General features: G+C 46.7%; 1 pseudogene; it reads right to left on the bottom strand.

Moving 5' to 3' along the window:
- Window positions 1–11958: 11958 nt before the first annotated feature.
- On the bottom strand, window positions 11959–17096 carry LOC127220159 (uncharacterized; annotated as a pseudogene).
- Window positions 17097–20494: the final 3398 nt, after the last annotated feature.

Genomic DNA, 20494 nt, shown 5'->3' with positions numbered 1-20494 from the left:
TAATTCCAGCCCTTTGGTCTGTGTGCCAAGCATGTGCCTGAGCCATATACCAACATTAACAGTTTCATGGTACTTTCTGGCCTCCAATCTTACCATCCTTTTCCAAGATTGTTTTGGCTATTCCGAGTTTAAATGCTCTCATCTTCCTTCCTCTTTCACTATCCACGGATTTGCACACAATTTCCCTATTTGTAAAACCCAGGCTCTGTGTCCATATGAATAGGCACCTCAACTCCCTTTCTGCCTTCTCTGTGCTTTCCAAGCCAACCCTGAAATGGCTCAAAAACAGGCTGGAATCCCTCAGAGTCTTGTATCGCTCATAAAGAACAAGTGTGGGCATTTGGCCAGTTATTTCCATTTGGGATTAATGCCTGAGAGATGCTTAACTCTTTCCAGAGAATGGAAACCAGTAGCACGCAGGCCTGGTGTGGAGGGAGAGTGGAAGGTACTAGGTGAAGAGAAAAGTAAAAGATGACTTGCATTTTGGAAAATACATTGGCTGTTTCTTTTTTAAAAAAATATGTTTTGAAATCAAGTGGAAGTCAAGCATCTGCTCTACATCTCCAAAGACAAAATCACACACGCAGAGGCCTGAGGGAAATCACTGTGTTATTAACAGCCTTTGTAGATTTCGAAAACTAGAAATGCACACTTCTCTCTCTAAGTTGATCCGAGGTCAATATTTCAGCCCTTTTCTGTTTACTTCTAATATGTCTACTTCACTAGGCTAAATAGAACAAGGGCTTTCAAGAATGTCACCATAATGCAAAAGCAGCATGGGCAACCTGGGACCACAGAGACAGCTCTGAAAGTCCTAGTGTAACAGCTGGGGGAGGTGGCTAGGGGTGGGGGGATGGGGGGATGGGGGGTGACTGGACAAGAATCGTTCCTGCTGGTTTGCTTGACTTTCTTAGTCAGTGCCTAAGGTCCTTGTGCCAGCAGCCACACAAGAAAAAAGCAGAAGCCCAGCAAAGCTGCCACTCAGGCTGATACTCAGTACCCTGCGTCTTCAAGGCTCGTTCGGTAAAGGAAGAAGCCAAAGCGGGCAGGACAGCCTGGGCTCCAAGAGGCCCTGACTTTGGGCAGCCATGGAGCCTCTGTCCTTTCGCTCTCTATAACAAACCCTTCTCCAGAAATTCTAAGATGAAAATAACCCCTGTTGAGGAACATCGACCGGGTGTGTTTAAAGACAGAAAACATCAGGAGATAAGAGAATGGTTTTGTATGGGATAAAAATGAGCATAGCTTAATTTATAAATACATTCCTCAAATGCCAAGCAAAGTCCAAGTAGAGACTAACATGAGATGAGAAATTTGATATGATTATGGACTCCCTAGAAGTGAAAGAAAATGTGTAACAAGATTATGGTTACAACCCCAGCTGTAAAGTCAAGACCGATTTAGAGGGTGGGGGGTATATTTTTAGACTGTGTTTCACAGGCTACCAATAATATGGCAAACACTGGGATCAGATGATGTCAAATTAGCTAGCCAAGCAGAAACGAAGATGCGATATTAAATGCGCTGCGGGTGTGTCTCATTATTAGAATATTCTAAAGCAGCCAAGAGGGGTCAGTAGAGGTACTGGCCATGTAGTATTTCACAGTAACTGTAGAAATCCGCAGGCTTGCATCTTTGTGTCTAAATTTTTCTGCCTGACTTTTTTTTTAAGGTTCCCTTTCACCTTCCTGGCTTTGATAATCGCCCGGGGCCTCCTTGCAGCGTGGGGCAGCTGTTCCTCAGAGACAGAAGCCCTAATACTCTTGTTTTTCTCCTCCTTCCTCAGCTTCGGCTTTAGCCTCACCCATGAAATTTTTCCTTGGAAATTGACTTTTCTTAGCCCTTTTGCAAAAAGCACACTTATAGAGAAAAGGTCAAGGGAGCGTGACTCCCCTGACACACAACTGTTTGGGAATGACTTTCAACTGTGGATGTCAATCACTCCATGGCCCTAAATAGCTGGTTATTCTTTAGCTCCTCCACAGGGGACCAGCAGCCTGAGATGGATGGAACCCACAGTAACATTTACATTAAACATAAACCATAGCTTTGTTCTCATGTTACCCAGAGAAGGTTCTAAAGTCACTCTCCCGACTACTGATATCCAGTGATGGAGGCTATAGATTATATACAGTTCCATTAAAACATAATGATTTTAAGGTTAACACAAAAACATACAGAGAAGGCTCAAGGTTACCCTATCCAACACTAGTCATGAACTATTTAATGTGACCAATGTTAACCAATGAATCTCAAATTTTATTTAACATCAGTTTATCTCAATATAACCTTAAAATAGAAACACTTTAAATTATTTTAATTTTAGTCATAGCTTTACTAATCTAGTACTATCCCCAGTTATTTTAAGCTAATTTCTAATGTTATGGTATAATTGATGGCACGTATATTATTTCCAGTATTCACTAATAATTAAAAAAGTATTTACCATTTGGTGAGATAATATTTTGGACATGCTGGAATACACAGAATATATTAGTTGTGATAGTATTGTCAATTTGACAAACTCTAGGTTCAGCGAAGCAACAAGCCTTCATGAACACCTGTGAGGGGTTATCTAGGTAAATTAGCCTCTGAAGACCCCTGTGGGGGTGGATTCTCCTGAATAGCTGAGGTGAGAAGACCCAGGTATGAATGATACTGCTCACTAGGCTGGGGTCTAGATTGTGTGGAACAGAGGAGATGAACAGAGCAGGAGTGTTCATCACTCCCTTCTTCCTGATTGTGGATACGACAATGTAGCCAGCTGCTTCAAGTTCCCTCTGCCCTGAGGTCTCTGCTGTGAAGGACTGACTGACTATACCAAGACTATATGCCAAAATAAACCTTCCTCCCTAAAGCTGCCTGTGTTTAGTATTTTATTGCAACAGTGAGAAGCATAAGATTTTGTTTAAATTAATTTATTTTTTACTATTTTAATGGAGCTATTAGGATATTTTAGATCCTATATGTGGCTTATATGATCTTCTTTTGTACTATCCTAGTCACTGGAATAATCGAAGATCTGTAACCACTAAGACACCAGAACTGTGCATTAAGCACTGGAAGAGAGGATGGACACAGCACTATAATTTCCATTATCCCTGATTTTTATTGAGAGGATTCATTTCTTTCAAATAACCGAGGAAACAAACATTTTTAAAGCTTAAGTTTTTTGTGTGTGATAAGGGTTAAAATGAAGACATTAACATATAATCTGGCCCCTTCTCCTAAAATACACTCTTTTTTGTTTGTTTGTTCTTTTGTTTTTCCAGACAAGATTTCTCTGTGTAAGAGCCCTGGCTGTCCTGGATCTTCAAACACATTCTTAAACTAAGAAGTAAATACTTGGAGCAAGGGCTGGGGAGATGGCTGGGTCAATAAAGTCCCTGTTGTACAAACAAGAAGTCCTGAGTTCAGACCCCTAGCACCTAGAAGTTGAACATGAAGGCCCATCTGTAACCCTAATACTTGGAGCAGGATGGAGGCAAGAGAATTTTTGTAAGGTAGGCAAGTATAGGAATATCTTAGCAACCTGGGACTCTGCTTGGCTTGGGCTATGTACACTCATGTGTCTTCTAATAAATGCATTTGGCAGCATGGTACCCTTACCCAAATGTACTATGCATGAACATCCCTATCTGAACGATGCATCAAGCAACCTAAGACGCACACACACACACACACACACACACACACACACACACACCTGCATCAGCTCCACACATAGTCCTCTCTGAGCAATGGAATAAGATGTCCCTCTCCTTAACAGCCATCAAATTCACTCCACATATGTTCCAGTATGGGGTGTGGGGATGCAATCCAGTCTAGGCTGATTTAAGATGCATACACAATAAGGCAAACTGTGTCCTCTAAGTCAGTTTAGATAGAATTCACTATTTACCAGCTCCACCCACACCTAGGACCCAACACCATGACCTTCATGACTCAGAGCTGCAGCCCTCTTAGATTCTGACTTCCAAAGACTTCTTCATATAGAAAAGGGAAGATCCCAAGGAATGCACAATACATTCATTATTTTTCCCATTGCTGCCACAAAACACGTGACAAAAGTAACTTCAGGAAGGAAGGATCGTGATTAGAGAGAGAATTAGGGTGTCAGTGCAGTCAGGAGGCAAGGAGGATGCATGCCAGCACTTACCTCACTTTCTCTTTTATGTCGGGTCCAGGACCTCAGCCATTAAATGGTGCTGCCCCCATGCAGAGTGGCTCTGCCCACTTCAGTTAAGCTATCTAAAGAACCATTCACAGAAAAACACTCTGTAAGTCTTGTCTCTCCAGTCATCTAAATCCTGTGTAGCTGACAATCAGTATTAGTCATAACAACCAGTGACTCCAAAAGCATACTACATCTCCTCCTAAACATTTCCCTTACCACCACCCTAGGGCAGTAGCTCTCAACCTATGGCTAGTGACCCCTTTGGGGTGGCATGCCAGATATTTACATTATGATTCATAACAGTAGCATTAGGAAGGTTGACAACCACTGCCCTAGGGCAATGTTCAGAGGCTAGCTGCTTTTTGTCAATCCCTTATGAGATTTACCTTATTCTCTCTACCATTCATTCTGTGTATCTGAATTAGCTCTCCTGTGAAGGTTTCTTCTATCTGTGTTAGGAAAACAGCTAAGATCCTAGCCTTGAGAGTCAAACTACCACACTCAAGCTTTATTCCATGATAGCTACAGGGCCTGAAACTGGGGGTCATACTGATTAACCTTTGAAGCCACAATTTTCTCATACGTTTTTAAAAAGGGAGAGATGAGGGATGTAACATGCCATCACACTACAAACACTGCCTGAAACACTCCAAATCAGACTCAAGGACATTATATGCTGGGAAATGCAGTGTTATTGCTGTCCTTATGAAGCACAATTTAATTATGTAAAACCAAAACTTAATGTTTTCCCAGTGTTATTCTTCAGCACACAAGGGTCAAATTAGTTTGGAAGGTGTTGTGTTAGAATGCTTGACTTTAAAACTCGCTTTTTGAGGCTGGAGAGATGCTCAGTGAAGAGCACTTGCTGTTCTTGCAGAGGACCTGGGTTTCAGTTCATAGTACCCACATGATGGCTCACAATTATCTAAACTCCAGTTCCAGGGAACCCGAAGCCCTCTTTTGGCTTCTGTGGGCACCAGGCATGTACATGGCGTGTATACACACAGGTAGACAAACATATAAACTAAAAAAATGAATCTTTACCAATATAAAAAACTTTCTGGCTTGAGTTTCATTGTTTTTTTTTTTAAAAAATAGATGAGTTTTTGGCTTGAGGTTAAGATGGAACTTGCAACAGTTTCTGAAATGTCCCTGTGGTGGTTTGAATTGGAATGTTCCCATAGGCTCCCGTGTTTGAATGCTTGGCTCATAGGGAGTGGCACTACTGAGAGGTGTGGCCTTGCTGGAGTAGGTGTGGCCTTGTTGGAGGAAGTATCACTGTGGCCGCAGGCTTTGAAGTCTCATTTACTCAAGCTACATCCTTTATATCACACAGTTTTCCTTCTGCTGGTGCAGACATAGAACTCTCTGCTCCCTCTCCAGCACCATGCCTGCTTGCATGCTGCCCTGCTTCCTGCCATGACAATAATGGACTAAACCTCTGAACTGTAAGCCAGCCCCAATTAAATGTTTTCCTTTATAAGAGTTGCCGTAGTCATGTTGCCTCTTCATAGTAAAAGAAACCCTAAGACCCCAAAATGCTTTTGCTATCTCATGCTGTGTAATTCTGTGATGTGGCAGTTCCCATCAGTAATGACTCCTACAAAATATCAGAAAACTCTGAAAAATTTGAAGATATTCTAGGACCTGCAATGACAACTATGCAGCCAGGATTTAATTCTTTTTGTTTTTGGTTCAACTCTTTGTGTAAAAAAAGAAAGAAAGAAAGAAAGAAAAAAAGAAAAAGAAATGTATTCATTAATATGCATATTAGCTTTCATCTTTTCATCTTTAATAAATTGTGAGATTCTATGTATCCAAAACATTGTTTTAAAATAAATTTGTGATTTATATCAGCAAATGTTTGACTGTATACCTATTTTATCAGGTGGGTGGGGGAAGGAGTCATGAGTGGAAAGTTTGAAAAGCCCAGGACTAAGGCACCACAGTGTGGTGACAGGCACAGAATAGGGAACACATTCTAGGAGAACTCTGCCAATAATTTATAATATGATTTTTTTTCTTATCAATATCCCCTTCAAACTTCTTATTTTCTAATAAGACCAATGGAACTATTACTACTATCTTGATGTCAGAGGATACTGTGGAGACAAAATGAGACAAAGGGCACCAAAATGCATAGGTACAAAACACATCCAAGATACCTTCTATCAGTTAGTGAACAACTCACATTTGAAAGTATCTAGTCACTCAGTGGACTGCTTAGTCAGTGCCTAATTGAGATGCTGGTACAGGGCCAAAGGGGCAGTGGTATGCAGGAGAAGGAAGAGAGGGAATGGTGGAACTCATAAAGCACCAAGGGAAAGGACACAGGTCATTTAGAGAAAGGGTTTTTGTTTTTGTTCTTTTGTTTTTTTCCATGGAGAACACCATTGCTCACAAACAGCAGCACTCGAGTCTGGTGGAGGTGCATGAATTTAGGGTAGCAAGTTCTTAGTCCTCATAGCTTATACTCTGATGTAAAACCAGACCCGAAGTTAAGACTGGTGGAGTGAGATGATTTTGCAGCTGTTTGGAGAACAATGTGGCAGATTTAGACTCAGAGCTGAATGAACCCACCTGCCCAGAAGAGATGAAAACCGCAACAAAGAGCCCATCACAGACATCAGATACCCAGACTCTACCCATGGGACTTTTGGTTATACTTTCCCAGGCTATATTTAAATGTGCACCCGCCTAAATGGGAAACAGAATGAGTTTAAGAGTATGTTCTGTGTGAGCCATGACAGCAAAATTCAGCAGCTGCTGTTTTTTGTGGTCTAAGCCACTCCTGCTCCTCTAGAAAAGTGTCTCAGAACTCAGACGTGGGATTTCCTTGCTGTGTTTCACCTCCAGCACCCACAGTCTTCTGGGGGTTAACTTCCAGGGCTTGTGTGGAGAACTGCCATGGAAAAGCCCCTCCTCCGTACAGGTACTTCAGACTCCTCCAGCAGACACACCTCAGTAACTCAAACTGGGGCTTCTTACCTTCTTTCAGTGATTAATCATTTATTCTAGGCTCCCACAGTTGGATCAAGAATATGTGCGCCCTAAATTTTTCCCTGGATTTGCCTTTTCTCAGGTTCAAATTTTAATATCTATCTTTCTTCCAAAGCTGGCCACTACATCGTGTTCTCTGAGCTGGGAGAAGTGGGTGCTTCAGGCTATTTATTTATAAGTCCTGTGGGCCATCGGATTGTCCATCAGTTGAGCTACAAACAAGGACTGATACATCATAAATGTCAACTGTGGGGAAAAGCTGGACATACTGGCCTTTTTCAGAATTCTTTCACAGTGACTTGGAGGAAACACCCTCTGGTTCCAGATTAGTGGCTGGCACCCAGCCTCTCATATGGCTTTTGAAGCACACCCTTTGGGCCTATGTAATTGTCTTCTTCATTTTTGCTTATAACCCCCAGTTCATGATGCCTTGCCTGGAAAACAGAGTCTTAAAAACTAGTATGGGTTGGACATACAATGAAAAACATCTCACCTCCCCCACCCCCAGTATGGTTTTCTGTGGTTTCTGTAACAAATCACTGTAAACTTAACAATTTAAAACAACACATTTATTCTCTTCCAGCTCTGATGTCAGAACCTAAAACTAGTTTCACTGAGCCAAATCAAGGTCTTGGGTATGGGGAGGGGGAGAGGTGCTACACTTCTTCTAGAGGCTCTGGAGGCAATCCTTCTCTTGTCTTTCCCAGATTCTAAGGTCATGTGCCTTGCATTCCTGGGCTCCTGGCCACTTCCTCCATCCTTAAAGGAAGCCTCTGTTTCAATACTGCCCCCCACTCTTATGCCAACATTCTTTCTGTCTTCCTTGTCAACTATAACTGCACCTAAGACACACCCAGATGATCCAAGCTCTCATTATCATTTCTGCACTCTTGAAACTTTAGGTAGCATTCATGGGTTCAAATCAAGCATTGAACCCAGATCTTTGGAGGCTGTGGCTTAGACGACCACACTTGGAGGTGGAAGGTACTCAATAGCAAATGCCCCTGTCATAGAGCTATTTCCTCTGGTCAATTTTGTCTATCTGAAGTCAGACTAGCAGTGATCACCCTCAGAACCTCATAAGATCAGGTTCTGTTAGCATTCCTTTGCAGAGGCAGGAGGCTCGCTGACTCCATGGCTCAAGAAACTCATGACCCATTGCAAGGTATCAGCTAGGCCCCTACCCTCTCTGAAGCTATATGATAAACCAACACTGACTTGGGGAAGGGGCAGAGATTCTTCTGTAGAAACATTTCCTGCACAATCACCCATGGGGATTCTCCAGTGGCGCAGCTTTCCACAAACTGTCCATGCTGCAAGCCAGTCTCTTTGTTTAAACAGTAGCCTAGAAAAGTGAGCTCTCTGTGAGGAACCCCAGGCTGAACTTGAATGGAATTCTTCCTTAGTCTGTCAATGCCCTATCTATGGTGACAGAGAATTCTTCATATCCCATCAAGGAAAGTCATGTGACAGTTTCCTACTGTGGATCGGAAATGCTGCTGTATTCTGCATGGCATACTACGAATCCAGAGAAGGCCCTTGATCCCTTCTTATGCTGCTGTAACAGAGTACCAGACATTGGATAACTTAAACAAAAATGTACTGGCTTGTAGTTCTAAGGTCTGGGAAGTCTAAGGTTGAGGATTGGGTCCCCAGTAAGCACCATTTTGCTGTATAATTCATAACACGAGGAACAAGTGAGGGAGAAAGACCAGCCAAACTTGCCTGTCATAAACTCACTCTCGTGACCATGGCATTGACCCATTCACCACACTCTCGTGTCTTCATCAGCTCTCACTAGTCCCATCTCCCAACACTGTTGCATTGGGGATTAAGTTCCCATATCCCCTTTGGGGGAAACTATAAAGTCTAAACTTTGGTGTGAGGAAAAGGGGAGGGCAGGAGGATAAAGAGAATTCAAGGAGCCAAAGAGCAGGACAAACTTTCTTGAGGCAGGACAGATTGCTCAGTAGTTAAGAACACCAGCCGGTCTTCCAGAGGACCTGGCCTCAATTCCTGGCACCCACATGGCAGCTCACAACTGTCTGTAACTGCAGTCCTAGAGGATCTGACACCTTCTGTCCTCAGTGGGCACCAGCAATATAGATGCACATGTTTGTTGTTGGTTGGGGTTGGGTTTGTAAGGGAGGGAAGTCTCTAGCAGTGGGCTCAAAACACACCTTCATACCAGTTCTCAGCACAAAGATTTATTTCCCTGACAGGGTGCCTCTGAATCTGCAGAGACAGCAGCAGCAGCAGCAGCAGGTGTTTTCTGTGGGAATAGGTTTTTAGGGAAACAAAGGGTGTGCCTGTGCTAGGGTGAGTTGATAAATCTGATAGAACAAGCTAGCCAGTGTAAACAAATAATGAATTTTGATGGTTGTGTAAGACCCTCAGAATGAGGAGTCAATGTCCAGTCCAGTTGCTGCAACACGCAAGAAGCTTTAATGAACAGGGAACGTTTGCACAAACGGCTCCTCCAGCACGCAGGCTAGAGAGAAGCCCCCTCCCCTGGGCCCAGGTGTTTTTTAAGGCAAACCCACAAGCTTAGGGAGGGGGTGGGACCTTCTGTCCATTGAGTACGTGACCCTTGGAGGCCGGATGGTCTCACTATTAGGTCAGCAGGCCTTAGGGCCTCAGGGTGTGCTAATTAATTTTGTCTGGGCATACCGGAGTTGCAGCTATCTCTTTGTTTCCTAAGGACCCTATTCACCACCTGTTGACTCACAGGAAAGGAGGGGCAGTGTGAATTTTTCTTATCTCAGGGCCTTGTGAGAGGAAGATAGCAAATTCCAAGGAACAGATATTGGTTTCCAGGTCAGTCCTTCATTAACTTTTCTCTTTTGTCTTTCATTCCCCCCTTTTTCTTTCTGCAAGATTTTAATCTTAAAGTCTTAAGGGACCTCAGTATCCGGTATAGCCTGATACTGTTGAGTAAGGACAAGGGCTTGAGTAATGGATAATCTTTCTCATATAAACCTTAAAAGCCTGTTGAGGAGACAGGGGCCAAATATTAGGAGCAGAAGAGCAGAAGGAGTATGTACAGAGGTCCTACCAGAGTTGAAACTACGGTGGTCAGCCATGGGGTCCTGTTGAACCATCCTTCAAACCATCCCTGTTGGGCCTCAACCTCCCTCTGTCTTTGGGCTAGTCTCTCCCTGAGTTTAGCCATGGAATTTCTAATTACTCCTGAGTGGTTAACATAGAAACAGCATTCCTCTCTGAGGGCGGCACAAAGTCCTCCTTCTTGTAGGAACAATTAGTCCAATCCTCTTCGGTTTTGAAGGGCCACCTCTGCTAGGGAGGCTAACGATTCTTCCAGTCTGGTCACTGACTTTTCTATTACTTTTAGGTCCTCTGTCATAGCATGTCTGAGTTCACTATATTGTTGCGACCCTTGAACTAAGGCCGCAGTTCTAGTGCCAACCCCTGCAGTAATCCCTACTCCTAGTAGAATGGCTAAAGTCAGGGATATAGGTTCTCTCCTGTATCGGATTGGGTGAGAACCATATATTTCTTACAGGTATTCTGTTGGGTGGTAAAATATACGAGGCAACAGTTGAACCAGCACACAAAAGTCTTTGGTTAGGTCAAGGGCCCCTGTATGTATGCAAGGGGTGAGCCCAGTATCACAGGCCCACCATAGGCCAGGGTCAGGTATTAGGTATGTGGGGCTCATACGGGCCTGAGGCGGTGGAAGAGTGTTGTTGCAGAGATCCTGGTGAGACTGAGAAACAGATCCTAAACAATTGCCTCTTCCTGTGACTTGGGTGAGAGTTAGCCTATGGTGTGCCCCCCCCCCAGTCACATTGGGATGGTTCAGTGGTGTTAGTAAATGCCCCATTAGTGGCTATGCCCTCGTAATAAGGAGGGGCTGAGGTAAGGCATAACCAGAAAGGGTTAGTTATATCTGGCCTTGTTCGATTGAGGGCAAAGAAGGCTCCTCGGATTAGTTCAAAGGCCCGCTGGTCTGTTGACGGGGTATCTTCTCCCTGAGGGGGACTGATGGCGATTAGAGTCAGGACTCTAGGTATGGGGGGTTTAGGCGTCCCTGGGTTTCTAAGAACTGGGTTGGGCCCTATGGCTCGTGGAGCAGGGTCCCGAACTTCTAGGCAAATCTTAAAGATAACCCCTCTATCCGGCCCCTGTAAGTGCCATCTCAGTCCCCAAGTCTTGCCTTTTAGCCAGGCAACATAGTCTTTTCTCCCGTGAATGGTGAAGTCAATTCTCAAGGGGAGACAAAGGCCCAAGTCACAGGTCTAACTCCCCCAGTAGGCTGGAGAGGCGCAGCCAGATCTGCCCAAAGGGGGGCAAGTATAATTTCGGCGCACAGTTATTAGATCCCAAGATGAGCTTGGGTTCCAATCCCAGTTGTTTAACATCCCCGTTTTTACAAAAATATTTTTGGTATCCCCCCACATCCCGATCCTCTAGGTTGACCCTGCTGAGGGCAGACATAGAAGTCTGATTGAGCCAAGTAGCATCAGGCCCTGGGGTCACTACAGCCCCGAGACCGTTTGTCCCCTAGGTCTGTCTAGGCATTGTTTTCATAAGGGAGTCCGCGCCAAAAGTAGGAATGTCCCAAGTTTCCAGTCCAGCGGCCAGTTGACAAAAATCAGGGGTGAGGCTAGGCCACCAGGTGCCAGGTGGATAATAGCCAGAGGTGGACCAGACAACCTCACCCATCTGGGAAATCACTTGCCAGATCAACTGCTGAAGGGCATGTGGGTTCCCCTTAATAGGGGTCGGGAAATGGGGGAACAGTACGCAAAGCAAAACAATTAGGCATTGCAGGAAAATCTTAGCTTGAGCAGGTTTTGGGTGCATTGTAGTCGCCATCCCTGTGTCTCGTCCCTCTTCTGATCTCCGATGGCGCAGGCCTTCTTGATGTGTGAGGCATGGACCCATGTTGCGATTCTGTCCACCTTGAGTGCCGTGGGGGTTGTCAGGGACACGGTGTAAGGTCCCTTCCAGCGAGGCTCCAGAGTCTTGGACTGGTGATGCCTGATGTATACCAAGTCCCCAATCTGGAATGGGTGCGGTATGACAGGGCCTCTGGCCTGGTATGCTGCAGCCAGCAGCTTCCAGATCTGGTTCTGAATAATCTGAAGAGCACGCAGCCAGGCCTGGAGGGGTTGGGAATCAGTGATGTGGTTAAGATCTGGGGGGAGCGTGTTCATTATGGGTGGAGGTCCTCCGAATAAGATCTCAAAGGGTGTAAGCCCATGTATCGAGGGTGTGTTCCAGACCCAGAACAGTGCCATAGGCAGGAGCTGCACCCAGTCTCTAGTGCCAGTCTCTATGGTCAATTTAGGGTCTCTTTAATTGTTCTAGTCATTCTTTCTACCTGTCCTGAGCTTTGGGGTCTATATGCACAATGTAGCTTCCAATTAATCCCCAATATTTTGGCCACCAACTGACTTACCTGGGAGACAAAGGTGGGTCCATTGTTGGACCCTATTACCTTAGGCAGTCCAAACTGCGGGAAGATTTCCTCTAGTATTTTCTTGACCACCACTTGGGCAGTCTCACGCTTAGTAGGAAAAGCCTCAGTCCATCCTGAAAAAGTGTCTATGAAAACTAGAAGATACCTGTTCCCAAAAATACCAGGTTTGATCTCCGTGAAATCAACCTCCCAGTGGGTCCCTGGCCGTTCCCCTCTGTCTCTGATTCCCTCCAGCAGCTTGCATCACCCAGCGTTTACCTTTGCACAAGGAACACAGGTGGTAGTGATCTGCTGGAGGAGGGTGTTGAGGTTATGAATATAATAGGTATGTTCTTCTCGCTATAGGAAGATTTTGAGCTTCTTGCTTCCGAGATGGGTCCATTGATGTAGCTGGGACAAAAGCTCTTTAGCCTCTATCTGGGGTAGTAGAATTTTGCCTGGACTGTTTTTAAGTCCTGGTCAGTGTACTCAAATTCCTGTGGTGTATGTGGGCTGGATCAGAAGTCTTTAAGGGGAGAATCTGTGGTCCCAAAGCTGCTTTTCTGGCCTCCTCATCAGCCATCTGGTTCCCCTTGGCTATCAGGTCATTTCCTTTCTGGTGTCCCGGGCAGTGCATGATTCTCAGCTTCTGTGGCAGAAAGAGAGACTGCAAAAGATCCAGGATTTCAGTCTTGTTTTTGATGTCCTTTCCTGCAGAGGTCAATAGGCCTCATTTTCGGTAAATTTCTCCATGTATGTAGGCAGTGGCGAAGGCATAGCGGCTATCTGTGTAGATGTTAACTTTGTGGCCCTCTGCCATCTTGAGTGCTTGGGTTAGAGCGATGAACTCTGCTCCTTGGGCAGACGTTCCTGGTGGCAATGCACTGGACCATATTGTGGTTCGTCCATCTACCACCGCTGCTCTGGCTCGTCGTATGCCATTTTGCAAGAAACTGCTCCCGTCTGTGAACCAAGTATGGTCGGCTCCGGGCAGCGGTTGGTCCATTAGGTCTTCTCTGGTTCTGCAGGTCTCTGCCAGGATCTGGTGGCAGTCATGGGGCAGGGCAGTGTCTGCATCGGCTTCCGGAAGAAGAGTGGCTGGGTTCAGGGACATGGTTGTCCCGAATTTCAGCCTGTCTGGATTAAGGAGTAGAGCCTGATAATGGGTCATTCGTGCATTTGAAAACCATGGGTCAGGGGGCTGCCAGATTATAGTCTCAATTGCATGAGGGGCCATTACCGTAAGTGGCTGACCCAGAGTCAGTTTATCTGTGTCCTTGATCAAGACTGCTATTGCAGCCACCACCCGGAGGCAAGGGGGTCATCCTGTGGCCACATTGTCTAACTTGTTGGAAAAGTATGCTATGGGTCTTTTCCATGGCCGGAGCTGCTGTGTTAAGACCCCTTTTGCCATTCCTGCCTTTTCATCCACATAAAGGGTGAAAGGCTTGTTTACATCAGGGAGGCTCAGCGCTGGAGCCAATAGCAAGGCTCTTTTGATTTTATCAAAGGCCTTTTGATGTTGTTCTGTCCATGCAAAAGGGGTGTTAGTCTTGGTTAGGGGGTATAACGGGGCTGCCAACTCTGCAAAACCCGGAATCCAAAGGCGGCAGAACCCTGCACTGCCTAGGAACTCACATGCCTCTTGGGGGTTTTTGGGTGGTGGGATCAGAGCTACCCCGTTTCCGCCCCTCCGTCAGCCATCTCTGACCTCCCTGGAGCCGGTATCCCAAATAGGTGACCTGTTCTTAACAGAGTTGGGCCTTCTTTGCTGATGCCCGGTATCCTAATTCTCCCAGATTTTGCAGTAGGGCCCCAGTACCTTGAAGGCAGTCCTGCTCAGTCTCTGCTCCCAAGAGAAGGTCATCTACATATTGGAGTAAAATTACGTTAGGGTTATGGACCCGGAAATCCACTAAATCCTGGTGTAGGGCTTCATCGAAGAGGGTGGATGAATTCTTAAACACTTGAGGCAGTCATGTCCATGTGAGTTGGCCGGAAAACCCAGTCTCTGGGTCCTTCCATTCAAATGCAAACAGGGGCTGGCTCTGTGGGCTCAGTCTGAGGCAAAAGAATGCATCTTTAAGGTCTAATACCATGTACCAGACATGGCTCAGGGGGGGGGGCAGCATACTCAGCAGATTATAGGGATTGGGTACCGTTGGATGGATATCCCCAGTCCTCCGATTGACTTCCCGGAGGTCCTGTACCGGCCTGTAGGCCCCCGTGCCTGGTTTTTTTTTGTTTGTTTGTTTGTTTTTTTTTTTTTTTTTTTTTTTTTTTTTTTTACAGGAAGGAGAGGGGCTTTGGCAGGGTCTGAGGATGCCCTGGCGTAATAGTCTATTAATGTGCGGTCTGATTCCTTCTCTAGCTTCATGGCTTATGGGATATTTCTTGATGGCCACGGGGGTGGCCGAGGGCTTGAGACTGATTATCAACGGGGGCTGCTTTTTGGCCAGTCCTATGCCTGCTGCTTCAGCCCAAGCTTGAGGATATTTTTCCAGCCAACTAGTTTCCATGGGTGGCAAGGGGGGAGAGGAGTCTTCCAAAAGCCTATGTTCATCCTCCAGTCATAGAGTTAGTATCTGGAGGGGCAATCCTTTCCCGTAACTGTGGCCCCATCCTGATGGAAGTGAATGTGGGCTCCTCCCTTGGAAAGGAGGTCTCTCCCCAGCAGGGGGGTAGGGACATTCTGGCCAAGCAGGAAGGAGTGGGTCACATGTCCAGTGCTCAGATGGACCTTTCGTTCTGTTGTCCATTGGTGTAGCTTTCCTCCAGCGGCACCCTGAACCCAAGCAGTCCGGGAACTCAGCGGTCCATGAGTCTGGGTCAGGACTGAGTGTTGAGCTACCGTATCTACTAAAAAGGTTACGGGCTGCCCCCCTACATTAAGGGTTACCCTGGGCTCAAGGGGGGGGGGTCCTGGCCCTGACTGCCCTAATCTTCTCCTCCCAAAGAGAGAACAGGGATGGGCTTCCGTCTGGGGTTCTTGGGGCAATCCTTGACCCAATGCCCTTTTTCCTTGCAGTAAGCACATCGGTCTCTCTCCACCCTCGTTCTCCTTCTGTCTCCCAGGTTCCCTGTCTATCCTGGTCTAGCTTCTGTTTTCTGAACTACCACTGTGGCCAAAATCTTTGTCAGCTCCAGGTTTCGCTTTTTATCTCTCTTGTCCTCCCCGTCTTCCTGTAACTTTCGCAATCTTTCTTCCTTCTCCTCTGGAGTTTCCCTCTTGTTAAAAATCTTTTCTGCTTCCTTTACTAGGTCTTGAAGGGTATATCTCTGCAACCCCTCAGGGCATTGTAGTTTTGTACATATATGTCAGGTGCCGACTGTCCAATGAATTACATGATTACCTTGGCCTCCCTATCTGGGGCCTGGGGGTCAAAAGGGGTGTATATCCTGTAGGCCTCAATCAGGCATTCTAAGAAGCCTGCCGGTGTTTCTTCCAATCCCTGAACTACTGCACGTACCTTAGCCAAATTCGTGGGGCATCTCCCTGCCCCTTTGAGACCCACCAACCGAGTCTGGCGATAGAGACGGTGACGGTCCCTACCGGCTGCCGTGTTGATGTCCCAATCCTTTGGTCTGGTTAAGGGAAAGACTTCCTCTATTTCATTGGGGAGTTGGGTAGGCCTGCCATCTTGTCCCTGCACGTTTTTCCTGGCTTCTAGGAGGACTCTTTGTCTCCCCTCAGTTGTGAGGAGAGTGTGTAAGAGTTGCTGGCAGTCGTCCCATGTGGGTTGGTGGGTGATGAGGATGGATTCAATAAGACCTGTCAAGGCTTGTGGGTCCTACGAAAAGGATCGCTTATGTGTTTTACAATTATAAAGATCTGCAGAGGAGAAGGGCCAGTATTGATAGAGCCCTCCCCCCCATCAACCAGAGAGGAAAAGCCTGGGAGACTCCAGAGCTGTCAGGTTCTTCCGGCATTCTATCTCTGCGGGGTCACAGTCGGGTGGATGGTGGTGATGGGTCTCGAGGGCCTCTGGTGGTTGGCACCGAGGTGGAGCTTGGGGATGGGGGTCCCTGGCCAGGTGCAGGTGCCGGGAGTTGGGGTGCTGCTGGCTGGGGATTAAGGTATGGGGGAGGAGGTCCTAGGAGGAGATCCTCTTGGGCATCTGGCAGGATGAGGGGAGCTTTGGGCCTATGATCAGGAGTTCGGGACTCCGTCAAGGGGAACAGAGAAGAGGTTGAAGGAGGGGCTGAGGGTGTGGGAATGAGGGGGACATGGGAAGGCAGGGGTGCTGGGCAGGGGCCCGGAGGAGGAGGTGAGAGGAAGGGCTTGACCCAAGGAGGAGGAGTGCGGCTCAGGCTTTCCCAAGTGAGAATATAGGGAGCCTGGTCAGGGTGGCCCAGTGATCCTGGCTGGAGAATTCGGGCTTCGACCTGCAAGATAGTTGTAAGGTTAAAAGTGCCGTCCCTCGGCCAGCCCACTTCGAAAGCAGGCCATTCCGAGGAACAGAATATACGCCATTTCTTCTTCAGGGCATCCATCATTTCACTGTGGGCCTGGCCTGAGACATCTTGCCAGTGATCTAAAGTCAGACTTAGGGGGGTAGTTAGTCTTTGACCCATGGGGAGAGTAGAAATGGACACAAACAGTAGGAACAGAAGGACACAAAAAACACAGATCAGACAAAGAGGACAAATCCGCGTGGTAGACAAACCAAAGTTACAAGGTGGGAGGGAAGCAAGTCCAGAGGCCGGCCGTCCCCTGGAGAAGAGAAACTTCGTCTCCTTCCCTCCTCCAAACAACCCCGGGACTTTCGTCCAGGGTGGGACCAAGGGTCTCAGGACACTTCTGTCTCCCCCTGTGGTCCTATACAAGTCCTGTGCAGGCCAGGCACAGATTCAAGTACTCAAGTCAAAAACTCGTAACATCAGACACATTAGACATACATCAAACATATAGGTTGCGAGCTCTATCTTACCTCCAACTTGCAATGGAATTGAGTCTGGGGGTCGACCAGATCTCGGTGGAACCTCCAAAAACGTAAGACCCTCAGAATGAGGAGTCTTCCAGTTTCGGTCGGTAACCCAAGAACTCAATGTCCAGTCCAGTTGCTGCAACACGCAAGAGGCTTTAATGAACAGGAAACGTTTGCACAAACGGCTCCTCCAGCACGCAGGCTAGAGAGAAGCCCCCTCCCCTGGGCCCAGGTGTTTTTAAAGGCAACCCCACAAGCTTAGGAAGGGGGTGGGACCTTCTGTCCATTGAGTACGTGACCCTTGGAGGCCGGATGGTCTGCTATTAGGGTCAACAGACCTTAGGGCCTCAGGGTGTGCTAATTAATCTTGTCTGGGCAAACCAGAGTTACAACTATCTCTTTGTTTCCTAAGGACCCTATTCACCACCTGTTGACTCACAGGAAAGGAGGGGCAGAAAGGAGGGGCAGTGTGAATTCTTGTTATCTCGGGGCCTTGTGAGAGGAATTTAGCAAATTCCAAGGAACAGATATTGGTTTCCAGGTCAGTCCTTCATTAACTTTTCTCTTTTATATTTCAGTTGGACCTCGGATATTTACTCTCAGAAATGAGTCAGTGGCAAAATAAGGGAATAGACCATGGGGACCAGCTTCAGGAATGTAATCTAATGGTTTTTAGCCAGTGGGAAAAGGCAAAACTTGTCAGCCCCATGTTTGCCATGCTCAGGTCTGCTAGAGAGCTCTTCGGGTTTTTGTTTGTTTGGTTTTGGGGTTTTTTGTTTGTTTGTTTTTTGAGACAAGGTTTCTCTATGTAGCCCTGGCTGTCCTGGAACTTGCTATGTAAACCAGGCTGACCACAAACTCACAGAGATCCACCTATCTGTGTCTCCTGCGTGCTGGGATTAAGCATAAAAACTTTAAAAAGAAACACATTGGCCACACACGGGTGGACACAGACACGCACACACCAGCACACAGGCTACATGGAGGAAGGTATACAGGTCTATCAGTTAGACACACAAGCAGGTTAAAATGAAAGCAAAAGCTTAGGCTGGGATTTTTGCTTCTTATCTGAAGGCCATAGCTATATAGAATCACACAAAAGTGGTGTTCTGCCCCAAACAGTCACATAATAGATTACATCTGTTTACTTTGGGGTTTCCAGCATCCAATGTCAGCCACCTTGAACTGGCTCAGAGCCCCCTGGTTTGTTCACTATCAGCCGTGTTTTAGCTGTCCAATACAAGATACTCCTGTTAGCGCCATATTGTCTAAATATAAACTGGTTCTATCAACCTTCTGTCCCCAAACCACAGCACTCCTATATGGAAATTGACAGAAAAAAAAGCCACTAAAAAAATTCTAAGTTTAGCAATGTAAAAAACCCTTCATGCTATGACCACAGTGAGGTATCATTGGAAACAGAACACTTAAAGACTTCCACCTGAGTAGTTCAGGAGTCTAGGCTTGCAGTCACAGGAAGGATCTAGAATGTTCTATAAGCAGAAAGGGAACTCAGGGCTCATTTCCAACATTTGCAAGTCTAGCATAAGAGTAGCCAAGCCAGACTAGACCTGCCTATCCAAAAGGGACCACCCGGAATCCCCACCTGCCTGGTCTCTGCCCCACTGACGGGTCTCTACCTGAGTTCCGGAGTCCCCTCCCAGAGATCCGCCTTTCCCTGCTCCCTGCTCCCTGCCCCCTGCTGGGCCACTCTCAGTTCCTACAGACTACATCCCAGACCCCCATTGCCAGCCTCTGCTAAAGAGGCCTCAGCTGGAGAATGCCAGGCCCAGGCTAGATTCTACCTATCAGTGCTGAAACATCCTGAATCTCAGCCTAGCCTTTGACCCCCATCGTCTTTGCCGCCCATTGCCAGGCCTCGGAATCCCCCACACACTCTTCCCTGGGAACTCCATGGATTGGCCCCGGTCTCGCTCCCCCTGTGTCCTGTTCCCATTGAGCACTCCTGGTGCTCTGATACACACCCACCCACCCCCACCAAAAGTCTGCCCTCCCCCTACCCTGTGCCCTACCCTGCCCACTGTCCCACTGCTCTGTTTGAGCACTGGGACAGAGGGTGGAGCCAACAATCCGGCCACCATCAGGGAACTTCTTGGAGCTGTTCTCAGCACACTAGACCTGCCTATCCAGGAGGGACCACCCAGAATCCCCACCTGCCTGGTCTCTAACCCTCATGGCCAGTCCTCTACCTGAGTTCCAGGCCCCTCCCAGAGATCCTCCTATCCCCTCGGGGCCATCCTGAGCCCCTGAGGGCTGGATCCTTGACCCCTATCACCAGGCTTCTACTAAAGAGGCCTCAGGTGGAGTGTGCCAGGCCCAGGCTAGATCCGCCTACCGGTGCAGAAACATCCTGAGTCCCAGCCTTAGAAGAGAAAGTGGGAGGTACCCTTGAACAAATTGGTACAGGAGACTGCTTCCTGAACATAACTCCAGTAGTACAGACACTGGGATCGACAACTAATAATAAATGGGACCTCCTCAAACATCTGACAAAGATCTGATCTCCAAATTATACAAAGAACTCAAGGAACTAGTCAACAAAACACCAAATAAGCCTATTAAAAAATGGGGTACAGAACTGAAGAGAGAATTATCATTAGAGGAAATCAAAAAGGCTGAAAGACACTTAAGAAAATACTCCACATCCTTAGCTATCAGGGAAATGTAAATCAAAACAACTTTGAGATACCATCTTACTCCTGCCAGAATGGCTGAAATTAGAAAACCAATGACAACTTATGCTGGAGAGGATGTGGAGAAAGGGGAACACTCCTCCACTGCTGGTGGGAGTACAAACTTGTACAGCCATTTTGGAGATCAGTATGGCGGTTCCTCAGGAAAATGGGAGTCAGTTTACCACAAGACTTGGCAATCCCCCTCTTAGGCATATACCCAAATAATTCACATCCATGCAATAAAGATATGTGCTCAACTATGTTCATA

The sequence above is a fragment of the Phodopus roborovskii genome, unplaced genomic scaffold, assembly GCF_943737965.1.
Source record: "Phodopus roborovskii unplaced genomic scaffold, PHOROB, whole genome shotgun sequence".
Classification (NCBI taxonomy): domain Eukaryota; kingdom Metazoa; phylum Chordata; class Mammalia; order Rodentia; family Cricetidae; genus Phodopus; species Phodopus roborovskii.
The sequence above is the reverse complement of the archived record's forward strand: the minus strand, read 5'-3'. Positions and strand labels throughout refer to the sequence as shown.